This window comes from Equus caballus, chromosome 3 (genome assembly GCF_041296265.1).
Source record: "Equus caballus isolate H_3958 breed thoroughbred chromosome 3, TB-T2T, whole genome shotgun sequence".
NCBI lineage: Eukaryota > Metazoa > Chordata > Mammalia > Perissodactyla > Equidae > Equus > Equus caballus.
In genome coordinates, this window is record NC_091686.1 from 92,926,047 (window position 1) to 92,940,477 (window position 14,431).

General features: G+C 42.8%; 1 protein-coding gene across 18 annotated transcripts in view; it reads left to right on the forward strand.

The window, feature by feature from the left end:
* The window catches only part of RBM47 (RNA binding motif protein 47), a 148,724-nt gene that overhangs the window by 67,260 nt on the left and 67,033 nt on the right, over nt 1–14,431 (forward strand). For 2 of the 18 annotated variants that reach the window (XM_023638199.2, XM_070263953.1), the window contains exon 1: nt 12,673–12,809. The exons of the other annotated variants lie outside the window; for them this stretch is intronic. The gene's annotated coding sequence lies outside the window, so the exon portion shown is untranslated. Of the gene's footprint in view, nt 1–12,672; nt 12,810–14,431 lie in introns of those variants that run through there. 18 annotated transcript variants of the gene reach the window in all.

Here is a 14,431-nt window from a genome sequence, read left to right on the forward strand (position 1 = left end):
AGATATTTAATGGTATTTCCGAACATGCAGTCGAAGTTAACAGATCTCTTTTCTCATCTATCTCCAGATTTACCAGAGTAAACTCATCACCCTCTTGTCTGGACCTCTCACTTTCCTTTGCTTTTGTCTGGTCTCTGATCCAGTTCAACAAAAGTGCTAATTCAGGCGTGGGGCTTGCTGGTGTTGAGAATTAATGCAAAAGTGACCCCGAAGTCCTCTGCAGTGTATGACCACCTGTGTGTGATTACCATCACTCTGTGACTCAACCAGCATCATGATGGCGGACATGCAGATGTTTGCCTACAAAAGGAAGACTGTCTTCCTAAAAGAAAGAGATTTGTTCCCACCTTAGACAAGGAAAGAGAAAGCTGTGGGGATCAACAAAATGTGTGTCTTTTGGCAGAATAACAGGTGGATGATGGCATTACGCTTTGCAGGAGGGCATTTGGTGCTGTGGAAAGTGAGGAGAATACTCCAGGGCTATGAGGCTGAAATCTGAGGCTAATGTCAGCATTGAGCCTTTAGGCAGATTATGTGGGCAGTGCTCAAATGTCAGCCCTGAAATTTCCAAGAACAAGGTCTTCAAACCAGCCATTAGACAGGCATCAATGTTTATGGTGTTGGGGCCTCATCAGGGGGTGTGCATCGGTTCAAACACGTTGCCCCCCGGTGTCAGCAGTGGCTGCAGACGGAAATAGAGTGTCTGACATTCACTTTGGCCATACTCAGGGGTGTCTGTGCTGTCAGGAAATAACAGTAACAGAACAACCATAGCTTTCGTCAAGAATGACAGAAATTCTGTGTCTGCAAAGTAAGTGAGGTCCTTTTGAAATGAAGACCGAGGTCCACAAAATACAAGGGACATCTTGGCCCATTCGCAGCAACGTGGATGGACCTCGAGGGCATTATGTTAAGCGAAATAAGCCAGTCAGAGAAAGACGAACTCTATATGACTCCACTCATAGGTGGAAGTTAATATATTGACAAGGAGATCTGATCGGTGGTTACCAGGGAAAAGGGGGGGTGGGGGAAGGGCACAAAGGGGGAAGTGGTGTACCCACAACATGACTAACAATAATGTACAACTGAAATCTTACAAGGTTGTAATCTATCATAACATTAATAAAAAAAAAAATACAAGGGACATCTTGGCCCATTCACAACAACGTGGATGGACCTGGAGGGTATTATGTTAAGCGAAATAAGCCAGTCAGAGAAAGACGAACTCTATATGACTCCACTCATAGGTGGAAGTTAGTATATTGACAAGGAGATCTGATCGGTGGTTACCAGGGAAAAGGGGGGGTGGGGGAAGGGCACAAAGGGGGAAGTGGTGTACCCACAACATGACTAACAATAATGTACAACTGAAATCTTACAAGGTTGTAATCTATCATAACATTAATAAAAAAAAAAATACAAGGGACATCTTAAGCAAAGACTGAAGTGGCTATTGAGGAGTCAGACTAGGGTGAAAGGGGGCTGACCCCAGACCAGGCCTTTACATCTAGGCATGTCAGTACCTACTGATTTTGTTTTCGTTTGCATTTGTGCAATCAATCACCAAGAGATTCTTAGAATTATAAAATATTGGAGTTAAAAGGAACCCTAGAGGTGATGATGAAAATAAATGATAAATAATGATAACGAGGGGCCAGCCCTGTGGCTGAGTGGCTAAGTTTGCGTGCTTCAATGTGGCCGCCCAAGATTTCGCTGGTTCGGATCCTGGGCGCGGACGTGGCACTGCTCAACAGGCCATGCTGAGATGGTGTCCCACATACCACAACTAGAAGGATCTACAACTAGAATATACAACTGTTTACTGGGGGGTTTTGGGGAGAAGAAGAAGAAAAAAAGAGAAGAAGATTGGCAACAGATGTTAACTCAGGCACCAATCTAAAAATAAATACATACATACATAAATAATGCTAATGATAATGAAGATAATGATAACGTTTATTGAGTGCTTACTATGTGCCAGGCACAAAAGAAGTCTTTTACTTACATTATCTCTTTTGCTTGTATGGCCTCATTTAATTCTACAATAATCCCATAAAGAAGGTGTTAGGATTCCTATTTGGCAAATAAGGAAAGTGAGGTCTAAAAGAGAATAGGTGACTTGCCCAAGGTCACACAGTTAGTGCTTGGCAGAGCTGGACACGCAGGCAGTCTGAGCCTAGAGTCTGCACTATTTTTTAAAGGTTTTATTTTTCCTTTTTCTCCCCAAAGCCCCCCGGTACATAGTTGTATATTTTTAGTTGTGGGTCCTTCTAGTTGTGGCATGTGGGACGCCACCTCAGCATGGCTTGACAAGCAGTGCCATGGGTGGCTAAGAGCACAGTCTGTCAGATCTGGAGCCCGCACGGCTCCTGTGCCCCTTGACCTGTTCTTGCTCTGAGACATCTGCTTTTGCTTCACGTTTCAATCATTTTGAGAACTTTAAAAAAATACCAGCGCACACGGAGCTGGCCTGGTGGTGTAATGATTAAGTTCGCGTGGTCTGCTTGGGTTCACGTGTTCAGGTCCTGGGTGCGGAACTACACACCACTCTTTGGGCCATGCTGTGGCGTCATCCCATATACAAAATAGAGGAAGATTGGCACAGATGTTAGCTGAGAGACAGCCTTCCTCAACAACAACAAAAAATACCAATGCACAAGCCCCACTCATTGGGACTCTGATTCAGTTGGTCTGACGAGGGGCCCAACCATCAAGATTTTTTGAAAACTTCATAACTGAGTCCCCTGTATGTCCTGTGTGGACAACCATGGCGTGGACTTTGCTGGTTAACCTGGTGAATGGCTGTGTATTACTTTTTCCGGAGAGCAAATTTGTGTGTCATAGCAGCTGTTTTTGTTTCTGCTTTTCCTATGGTTTGTGAAGATGGATTGGGCCTTAAAAACCTTTGGCTCCTAGGAGGACGCTGTCACTGCTTGGGGGAGCTCTATCTGAGAAAGGATCCCCTGTTTACACTTCTCCATTATGTGTCCTGTGAACCACATCTCTACCTCCTTCCTCCAGCACTGCTCAGAATAGACAGTTTAATAACTTTACACCTAAAATCTTACAAATTGCAACGGGCTATATGCTGCTGGGACAGCTTAAAGATCAAGGGCACATTTTTGTCTGTGACAACCACTGCCATCTTTATTTGATGTTCACTAAAAATACACACAGACGTACATATACACATATTTTACCTCCATTTTACGTTGGGGAGGTCTCAAAAATTTCATCAGACCCTTATTTAGACACCAGTAAGAAGAGGTTAAGAGTTTGATCTAGACCCCTACCTTGATTCTAAAATGGGGAAACCAAGTCTGGGGGGTTGAGAGAGAAGAGACCCATCAAAATAGCCAGGCTGAGAACTCAAGTCCCCTGATGTGAATGGTGTTTTCTCTTCACTCTGCTGCCTCTCTTAAAATTTTATTCTGTAGCCTTTCCTCTTCATTCACACTAACACCTTCCTAGTTCTAGTCCTAACTTTATTCCTGAATTATTGCAATAGCCATGGAAGGGAAAAAAAAAAACCTGGAAGAAACTATAGCAAAATGCCAACGGTAGTTGAGTTTTGAATGGTGGACGTCTAGTTTTTATATCTGCTTTTCTGTGACTTATATATTTTCCTTAATAAACAAATATTACTTCCTAAAGGAAAAGCACAAACCTGTAGTGGAATAGCCTTCTCAGTGGTCTCTGAATGTGTGTGTCCATTATGCAGTCCATTCTGTGGCCTGCTATCAGATTTGCCTCCCTAAAAGGTGTTTTTCTTCAGTCGTTATCCTGCTTAAACCTTCAGGGCTCCTATTGCTCTTGAGAAAAGTCCAAACTCCTGGAATCCAAAGGTCTCCTTAGTCTAGACCCACCCTCTGCCTGACCCTTATCTTCACCACACCCAACACAACCCTCCCTTCTTGCCCAGCCAGCATCCTCCCTGTCCTGGAACCAAGAGAACTCTATCCAGTTCCTTTGCTCATGCCGTTCTCTTTGTGGAGAGCCCTGCACACTTTGTTCTTTCCTGTTTACCTGTCCAGATGTTGTCTTTCTAGGTTCAGTTCAAATACTTCCTCCTCCAGTTCACTTTTGTCACTTTTTATCTGTGTCTGGGATGGCAGATAGGTTTTTTGTTATATTCCAGGTCTAGGCAATTGAAAATACGTTGCCTGGAGAATCCTGAGAGCCTGCCCACCGATGCTCAGAGCGAAAGAGTTCTGTGATCAGTAGTGGTTGCTGCCATAGGCACGAGGGAGAAGTAACAGAATGTGTGTTATTATTTTCCGTCTAGATGTACTGACTATTCTTCTACACCTGTAATGTCCAATATGGTAGCCACTAGTGACACGTGGCTGTTTAAATTTAGATTAATTGAAATTCAATACAATTAAAATTTCACTTCCTTAGTCGCCCTACCTACATTTCAAGTGCTCAATAGCCACATGTGGCTCCTGGCTACCATATTGAACAGCAAAGATAGAGAACCTTTCTATCATTACAGAAATTTTTATTAGCCCGGTTTTAGCCAAATAGTTACATGACAATGGAAGAGAGAATACCTTGTTTCATGTGTGCGCACCTAGTTTTCTCAGTGAGACCAAAAGCTTTTTATGGGGAGGAATCCTCTCTTATAATTACTTTGTAGCCCTGGAGCACCGAGCCAGTACTGGGCATGTTGGAAATACTGTGTAAGTATTTGTTGAATTGAATTTTTAGTACCAGTTCAGCAATATGTGATAAAGTAGAGTAGTAGAAAGAGAACACTGATTTGGAAACCAGGAAGCCAAGTTTCTGGCCCCAGCTCTTCTGCCAATTAGTGTGTAACTTGGAATATATCATTTACCTGAAGTAGGTCATAGTTTCCTCGAGTGTAAACAGTAATAAACTAAGCTATAGCAGAGCATTTTTCCAGGTTTGGAATTTTGTGATACATAAGGAGTGTTCGCTTTTAAACAAAAGTGCACACACACACTCAGAGTGAAAACTAGCAGATTAAAAAATATCCTCGCTTATTTTAAATCCCATTTATCGAATTTTCCAAATATATAAGACTGTCATTGGAGGGTTTAACTCCCTGCCAGCTTGACGGCTAAATTCTTGGAAGAGGATCGTAGCAAAGGTGAGATGACTCCATAAGTAGAGAATGTCAAACTCAGGCGCGTCCGATGGAGAATTCGGGAGCCTTTGTCAGCAAGAAGGCGATGCAACATCTCCCTGCCATTTGACACTATATTCAACCAAACTGTATGCAGACGTCACCAGCTGATGCTGCCCACCCTCTGTCGAGGCTCTAAGTGACGGGTCAGCAAACTACGGCCCCCTCCGTTGTCTGTTTTTATGTTTTGTATGTAGTTAAAGATGGTGTTTACATTTTTAAGAGTTCCCAAAAGAAAAGTATGTAACAGAAACCGTATGGCCTGCAAAGCCTAAAATATTTACTATCTGGCTCTACACTAATGACTAGTGACCTTCGTGTACAGATTCAACCACTTTTCAAGGCAGATCGCTTTCTGAAATGTCATGAGGGCCTGTGGCTCAGGGATAAAACTCCATGTTCTCTGTGCTTTAAAGAACCCCGAAGACAGGGCAAAGAGGCCGGGCTGCTAGGGTGCAGGCTGGGCCACGTGGCTCCATCTCCTTTGTATCTGAAGCAGGCCGGGCCCTTGACATGGTGTTCTGAAGGTGGAAAGCAAGTCCTTGGATCCAGAGTCTGTGCGTTCATTCTGGCCTGACTTTGGAAATTTGATGAGTCACAGTTTCTGGCTGTGTCCTCCTTGACATTTAGCATTCACCAGAAGAAATTCTGAAGGCTCCTTGAAGGGGAAAGCTGCAGAATCCTTGGGCGCTCAAGCTTATCTAAGGAGGGAGCCCAGGCTTACATCTCAGTTTGTTCTTCTTTTTCTTTTTCCTCTTGCAGACACTCGTTTCAGCACTTGAGGGGTCTAGTCTAGCCTGAGTGTGCAGATAAAGGGGCTGAAGTGGAGAGGCCGACTCAGCCATCAGGGTTAGGGCAGGGCTGGGCCAGTGTCTGAACTGAGACAGCAGGCCTGCCAGTTGAGGCTGTCGAAAAAATGACTCTTTACTTTTCCTTCGGATGCCCTGTGGCCAGGTGTGGGGGCCTTGGGTTCCCCCAAACCCTCTTTCTGCCTAGGTGTGTATCTAGACTTCCATCAGGTCTTGGTTTCTGAAGTGCACCTCTTCTTAATTCTAACACTCCAGTTTTGGCATCTTTTCTTTTCTGATCTATCCTTTTTTCTCTTCCCCTTGTCCCATTCTCTCCTAGGCTAATTTTCAAAGTTCTGTCACCCTCGGCTTCTGTATACACAACTGTGCCTCGCATTTAACAAAATCCAAATTTACAAAGCAAAAAAGATTTGAAAAGTATATCTTCCCTTTGTTAAAGAAATTTTTCCTGTGAAAGACTAGTATCTCCCTCTCTCCCTTAGGTGTTTATCACTTTCCACATTACATTATAACCATTGGTAATTGGGGGAGGGCCCCTAGTTGACTGCAAGCAAATTCATTTTTGTATTTGCAGATCATGTGGCCCAGTGAATGTATACCCTTGCCCCCACGCTGGATCATAAAAATAAGTTTACTTTCCCATGTTTGTTTACTGTTGAGCTTGAGCTCATTAAATATATCCAGTGGCCTGGGTCATGATCGTACCAAAAATAGGGCCTTGGCTCACTTACAACAATGGTTGCATTTGCTTCAGTTGGTACAGATTCCTTTGGAGAAATTCCCAACTTGTTCTCAAGGATGATTCTAGCCCAGCACCAGGTCCCAGCAGCTTCCGGTTAATAGTAAAAGCACTGCCTGTACACCACTGCTCCATTCCAGAATTCCCAGCCCTGAACAATATTGTTGTCATGACCAGGGAACCATCCATTAGGAAAGTCTATTCCAAGTCAAAATGCTGATGGCCAGTTCTGGATAGAATTCCCTGACACACCATTTTGGTTGTCACCATTACTCTGATGGCAGCACTCACAGCTATGAGACGGAGAGAGAGAGAAGAGAAGTAACAGAAATTGATTACTAAAATTTGAGATGCAAATAAGCAGAAAGCCCCATCATCTTTGGGATTCTCCATTATTCAGAGTTCAGTGTAAGCCTAACAGTTACAAGCTGAGATTTTGGTGCATGAGTGGGTGGGTTCCAGTCTTGCCTTTCACCAATGATTAGCTTTACTTGACTTCTTTGGCTTTCTGGTCTCTCATTTGTAAAACAGGGATCATAATAGTGCTTGTCACATAGGATTTTGGAGATGATTGAAGAGGTAATAATATATGTCAAGAATTTAGCACTGGGTCTGGTACACAATGGGTGCTTAATCATTGTTAGTATTAGTGTTTCAGCACATGTGTGAGGGGCATCGTCTAGTGCAGTGTTTCTCAAACTTTTTGGGCTCAGCACATCTTAACAGGCAAATAAAATAAAGAACGGTCAATTAGATATAAACTTCAGATAAGCAATAAGTAATTTTTTTAGTATAAGTATGTCCCAAATACTGCATGGATACTTATACTAAAATATTGTTCGTTATTTATCTGAAATTCAAATTTAACTGGGCACCCTGCATTTTTATTTGCTAAATCTAGCAACTCTGTCTTTACATTCTTAAAAATTATTGAGGAAGCCAAAGTGCTCTTGTTTGTGTGGGTTGTATCTGTTGTTATTTACCACATTAGAAATTCAAACTGAGAAATTAAAAATACTTGTTTATTAATTACTTGAAAATAACAATAGTAAACTCTTATGGTAACGTAAGTAACATTTTTTAAAAAATATACTTGCAAAACAAAGTAGATGGTAAAGAGTACATTGTTTATATTTTTACAGATCTCTTTTTCTTCCCAAATCTCTTTAATTACTGGCTTGATAGGTGTCAGCTTATATTTGCTTCTGCCTTCAACCTGTTGAGATATGTTATTTTCATCAAAGTATATAAAGAAAATACAACCTCACAAAGATATGTAGTTGGAAAAGGAAGTATTCTAGTAGCCTTTTCAGATAATCGTGAACATTCTTCTTTGATATTGAACCCAGACTCCACAGGAGATAGTTTTCTAGAGACTAGTTGCAGAATCTGAAACCTTATCAAAGAACTTTTCATACTCTTACATTAAAATCCACCAGATTATCTTGTACTTTGAATGGATCTTTTGCCTATGCATGGTTCTGTAACGTCATGAATTGGTCATGTGGAAAATATTGGTTTACTGAGTTGTGACCATCTTCCAAATGTTGACACATTTCATTATACAATATGAAAAGAAAATCACATTAGTTGTTAATATCACAACTAGTCTCATCAGAAAAGCCTTTAATTATTGGCAAGCTGTCAAGCTCAGGGTGGTAAATGTGGGTTCTCCAAAATTTTAACCTTTGCTTGAAAGCTCAAATTTTATTATTGGAAATGAATACTATCAGTTGTGTTCTTTGAAGGGACAGGCACACTTTGTTCATTTTCCAGAAAATGTCTGCCACATACCCAAGTCTGAAGAACCAGAGTTTATCTGTCAGTTGTTTGTTCAAGTACAAACGGTGTTCTATGACAAAAGCAGCTTTGGTTCACTCTGTAACTCAATCCATAAGTGGTTTTCCTTGAGACTGTCATCATGATTGTGTATGAGGCGAAAGTGCTTTATGCGTACTTCCCATTTCATCACATAGAATATTAAAAAGATAGATACTTAAGAGTCCGGATATAATAAAATCAATATTTTTCTGCTTCATCAAGTACATTCTTAAGGAAAGCTGGATCTTTAAAAAACAAAACAAAACAAAACAAAACAACTTGGAGTGCCTGGTGGGAAAGACGGCTATGATTACTAGAACACTTTGGTGCCATTGTCTTATTTTGGGCTGAGACGCCAGCAGTTTTACCCACCATTGCCTTTTCATCATTAGTGCAAATGTCCACACAGTGAAAAAGACAAAAATATTAGTAGTATTATGAAAATAGCTTTGACCTTACAGACCTCTAAAAGAGTCTTAGGATCTCCCCGGGGATCCGGGGACCTTGCTTTGAGAACTGTGGGTGTAGAGGATGATGTCCCAGTGAAAGGCAGGGCTGGACAGTATAGATCCATCAGGTGTTCCCCTCCCCTGCTGCCTCCTCTCCTTCCTTGGGCCCTTTGGGAAAACATCAAGGGCTGTTGGGACCTTCCTTAGGGTCTGGGTTTGGGCTGAGTGATGAGCAGTTTCCGAGGCCACACTCGAGATGCTCTCGGAAGCGCTCTCCAGAGAACTGAGGGGCTGGAGTGATTCAGGGAAGTTCTGAGACCGTTGGCAGATTCTGAGAGACTTAGCAGCTCCGAATAAAATCTTCACTTTCTGCTGCTTCCTCTTCTCCTATCCTCTAGTGTCTGAGGGAGCTCAGAACCACTTTTAGAATCTGGAACCATCCTGCAGACCCACTATCTGCTGAACTCAAAGATACCTGTGCTAGAAGTCGGGCCCTAGAACTGACAGACGCTCTGGAACAGGCCCCGGGCAATACAGTGACATTCACCGGATATTAATTATTCTGCCCTATGAGAACTCTGTGGTTAAAAATTCCAGGGTATCCCTGCATGCTGGCACCCCCAAAACAAAAAAGCGAAAACTCAGAATTGTATGGCTGGAAGTGGGAAAATGCTATTATGAAATATTGACATTGTATAGAAGGCACAGTTCTTTCTCAGGGGGACAGAATTTAGTCTCTGAGCTGCGTGAGATAGAATATTTGAATACGGTAGCACACGTGGTCTATATTACACAGCCTACAGTGTTGAAAGTCAGATATCAAATCTGTGGCCACAGAAGAAATGAACATAGAGGCGTACCTGAAGTGGGGAATCCATACTGTCTATTTGGTTGGGTTTTGTGGTCAAATGAAGGCCCCATAATAGTGTGTGTCAATAGATTTCAAAGCGAACAGGACAGTTTGTCTTTGGGGTAAGAAGAGATGGAGGGAAGTGGGTGGGGAGTCCAAGGAAACCAGTCAAACAGAACAGGTTCTGCGCAAAGAACAGTGAAAACATACACAGGTGGCTGTTGATCTGGCAAATGAGATGTTGTATACCACGTACCTGGTCATTGCAGACATTTGATAAATGATGCTCGTTTCATGGCATGATTTGATGCTTAGCTTATTTGCTATCTCGTCTTTATAACTCACTTTTCTCATCCTCTTTCAAATATAGAAAAATGAAAAAGCAAAGCAACTATATCAAAACCGTAAACTCCCGGGCCTCCGCTGACACCTGGAATCCACTCCATTGAGGCACTGCTTTGGGTTCAGATAGTGTGTCTTCACATTTTTTTCCCTCAAGATTCACATATGTTCCTTAATAATAAGCACTGAACTCCTCACTGACGGCCGCAGAGGTGGATCCTCTGGTGGTCTAGAGGCAGCTGATGTACACACAAATATGCTGGCCCAGGGGGTCCCAGGGTACACGATCAAAAGAGGTGCTACTAAGGAAAGACTCCTATCAAGTGAGTCATTATTCCCTGGTCACGCAGGCTTGTGGCTTTGGAGACTTGCTCCTGTTGGGTTTGTCTACAGAAGGGCACGCAGGGACAGCAGTAGCCCGGAGCTGGGTTATAGGGGTCAAGTGAGATAAACCCGAAAATAGGGTAGGAGTTTGACTAGCCTGGAGGGAGGGGAAGGAGGGAGACGAGGCAAAGAGCCATCTAAGAGGAAAATATGTCACAAAGAGTAAGGAGAAGTGATTAGAGCGGGGGGCAGTTCAGGGCACTGAGAAGAGGTGTTGGAGGGCGGGGAGCCGGCCAGCGTTTGAGGGGCAACAGGGAAATCCTGGTCTGTCAGGAAAGCCGAGCTTCAGTCCCTGTGGCATCTGCAGTCGCCCTGCGACCTCGGGCCAGTTGTTGGATCTTTCTGGATATCAGGTCTCTCGTTGGTAGAATCTGGATGATAACATCTGTTTTACCTCCTTCAACGGCTTGTTTGATATATAAAGTATAAACATAAAATAGTAGGAAAAAATAGAATGATGAGAATAATTGCTCTCCACCACATTCCCATGTCTGTCTGTCTGTCTGTCTGTCTGTCTGTCTCTCTGTCTCTGTCTCCCTCTCTCTCGGAAGCAAGGCAGAAAAGGAAGGAGGGAAGGAAGGGAAAAAGAAGAGATAATGAGGAGAAAAAAGTGAGGCGAGGATGAGACGTTATAAAGCAGGTTGCTACTTGTGTTAGAGGGCAAGATGAATTCACGATGAGGAGAAATGTGAAAGCAAAGAGCCTGGGCTGGAGGCTGGGGAGGGCCCCTCACCACGCCCCTGAGAGGCAGATAACCGGCCATGTAGGATACCCACCCAAAACAGATTAGTCAGTCAGACTAAAGAGAAGGGAAGTCAATTGCCCTTAGTCACAGCACTAACCCGAGGTACCTGTAATATGAGGAAACTGAAAATAAGATGGGACCTATGTACATAAGGTGGGGGGGGGGGGGAAGACAAAAAAAAATTGCAGTAACCCTTAAGATGTTTCAAAAATGTAAAGGACTATTCTGTGCCATTTTCTAGGCTCTCAAATTGGGAGAGCTGTCAGTTCTTTGGGATAGCTTTCCCGGTTTTAGACATTTTTATTTTACAGATGAGGAAGCAGGCTCAGAGAGGTCAAGTGATCTGTGCAAGGTCACACAGCTGGTGTATAGAAAAGCCATGATCTCAATTCTGTGTTCAGTTTTCTTTCTACCCGACTAGACATCCTAAAGGTATGAAATGCCGAATTCTGAGTATTCCTGGGGACTGGGGCAGGGGGTGGGGCGAGAGAGTGGTTTTTTTTTTAATTTGCCTAACCTGTCTATGTGTGTTATTCCAAAGCCAAAGTCAATTCGTTCTTCTCCTCTAGACGGCCTTGGTCTTCTTTTAGGAAGTAGGCTTGACGCTTGCTAAATAATGCTGCTTTCTCATTTCTCAGACTGTCCCACTCAGAGCACTGAGAGCGGCTGGTGTGTGCTGGCCACATGGGCTCCGGACTCTAGCAATCTCCATATATAGTTTCTGTAGAACCAGGCAGATGATTCCAGGGCACCCTCTTTATCTTGTTAACCCTGGTGGTTCCAAGAGGCACCTGACATTCTGGGTATGCTAATAATTCGGTGCCAGCAAGTTTCTGTTATCCTCCAGTTGTAATTGTTAACTTGAATGGAATGCAAAACTTCTGGTTTGGAGCAGAGTTGGTTTTTTAACTGTGAATGACTTGAGGGCTATGGAAAACGGGCAGTACGTTTCGTTTATTGTGGAAGATGGTTCTGAAAAGCTGTTTTGAGGTGCCTTTGCTCTGATAAATAGAAATGGACGGTAAATGTGTAGTTGGTCCTGTGTCTACAGACTCCCTGGTGAGCTCTACCCTTTGTTAACTCTTGCCTTTGACACTTTTTCGGTTTAGCAAGCCAAGACTTACTTGGCGATTAGAACAATGAGCTTATCGTAATGCTGCTTTAAGCGCGCACACACACACACACACACCCCCACCCCAACTCTAACGCCTCTAGTGTCAAGGTTTAATTCTGCGAGCCCACCCAACTCCTTGCAAATTTGGGATTTTTTTCCCCCTTAAGAGGAAGTGTGGAAATAGAGCCTGTGTGTTCATTTGCATTATTGTACATCACACGATATCCTTGCGACCATTATATTGTGTTCTCTCAATGGTGTTTGCTCTGAGGGTGGGACACAAGACTGTTTAGTGTCTCGTAAAACATTTACCAAAAGCACTGAGCCATGATTTGGAAGGGCATTCCGTGGCCAGAGTGTGGGAGGAGAGAGCGAGCAGGGGAAGGAGAGCTCCAGGTGTCTGGCAGGTACTTGTTTCATACTTCAGTATTTATAAATATTTTTAAATGTCAGATTACATACGATTTGGGTCCCCTTCTGCTGAAGGGGCGGGAATGGTGCGGCGGGGGGGAGGGCGCAGAAGTAATTTCTTTGCAAACTGTACTTTTCGGTGGCTCGGCGTTCCCGGATAATTGTAATCTTCAGTTTCGATCAGACGTTGTTTTCGGTTTTGCTAGAGGGCCGTGCGTGCCATGGAGAGTGAGGCGATATCTCCCTGTGCTGGAGGTGTCCCAATGCTCCACATCAGATGGTAGCATTTGCTTTCGCAAAGAATTCTTCGGAACCAGGTGCAGAGTTTCTAAGAGGCGACGTGTAACCTTGCGATTTGCACTTCGTGTGCCCCGTGACTCATTCCACTAAAAGCTTTTGCTAAATGGTGGCTCTGGTTTCACGATAATACTTTTAAACTTTCTTTATTTTCCTCCTTCTGTTAAATTTCGACAAGATAACAAATTAAAGGTCAGCTTGATAGACTGCTTCTTATCCTCAAATCTGTGTTTTTAAAATGCAGCTGCTAGGAATGATTCTGTGTGCTGGGCGTAGAGAGTTCTGGAGAAACTAATGACTAAATAGTTTTTGGGAATAGTATTTATATTCTAGCTTGGTTTTTTTTTTTTTTTTTGGTGAAAATATGAGCATACGTGATAAAACTAGAGCCTTAATCAAATGTTTAGATTTGATCAATCGTAATAATGAAATCCTGACAGATACCTGCCACCGTGCTATTAGTGGCTAAAACCCAAACAGTAAATAGGAAAATCTAGAAAAACAATAGCTCCAGAAGATTTCTGTAATGGTCAGTTCTTGGGGAAAGGAGTGGCAGTATATTATATGCAATTTCACAAACATATGGAATCTTTGGCCTGTTTACTGTATCTTAAGAGCCTATTGATTATGAAAGACCATGATTGGGTACATTTTGGCCCAGGAACACTGGCAGTAAGAAGCCAAGTGTTGTTCTTCTGACAAGTTCCCAGTCATGGCACAATGGCTGGAAGAAATGATTGTTTCAGAGTTAGAGGAAGCTTGCTTCACAGGGAAAGACTTCGAGGTGGCTTTGTGTATTTAGGTAAATAAGACTAAATGTAACCACCGTGGAGGTCAAAAGACATCGAGTTCCCCCGAGGGAAGCAGAGTTGTTATTTTTGTATGCATCTCAGAAAATTGAGTTTAGCAGCGAGTTATTTCACTACCCTGATCACTGAAAGTTTATGTAACTTGCGACAGGTGGATTAACTTTTTTCTTACTTCTCTTTGAAGATTTCGAAACAGAGGTAAGAGTACTTGCTGTCTACTTGTCTGTCCCATAGATGCACTTAGATTGCTTTAGAGTCTGTCAAACTTTTGACCTTCTGTGACAGCACATCAGTCCAGGACAGACCCTGAGCAATACGGAGCTCTGATTCATTCACTGTCTCTAAAGTAGACGGATGCAGTTGCACGCTTGAAATTTTATCAGAGGAACAGAGAGACTCCAGGAAAAAGGCTAAAAATAAACCATTTCCAGATACTTGTCATTCCTCATTTCCCTTTATTTCTTTTAGAAAATCCTTATTTAGTGCAGTTCCTTTGTTTAGCTTTTTCAAAT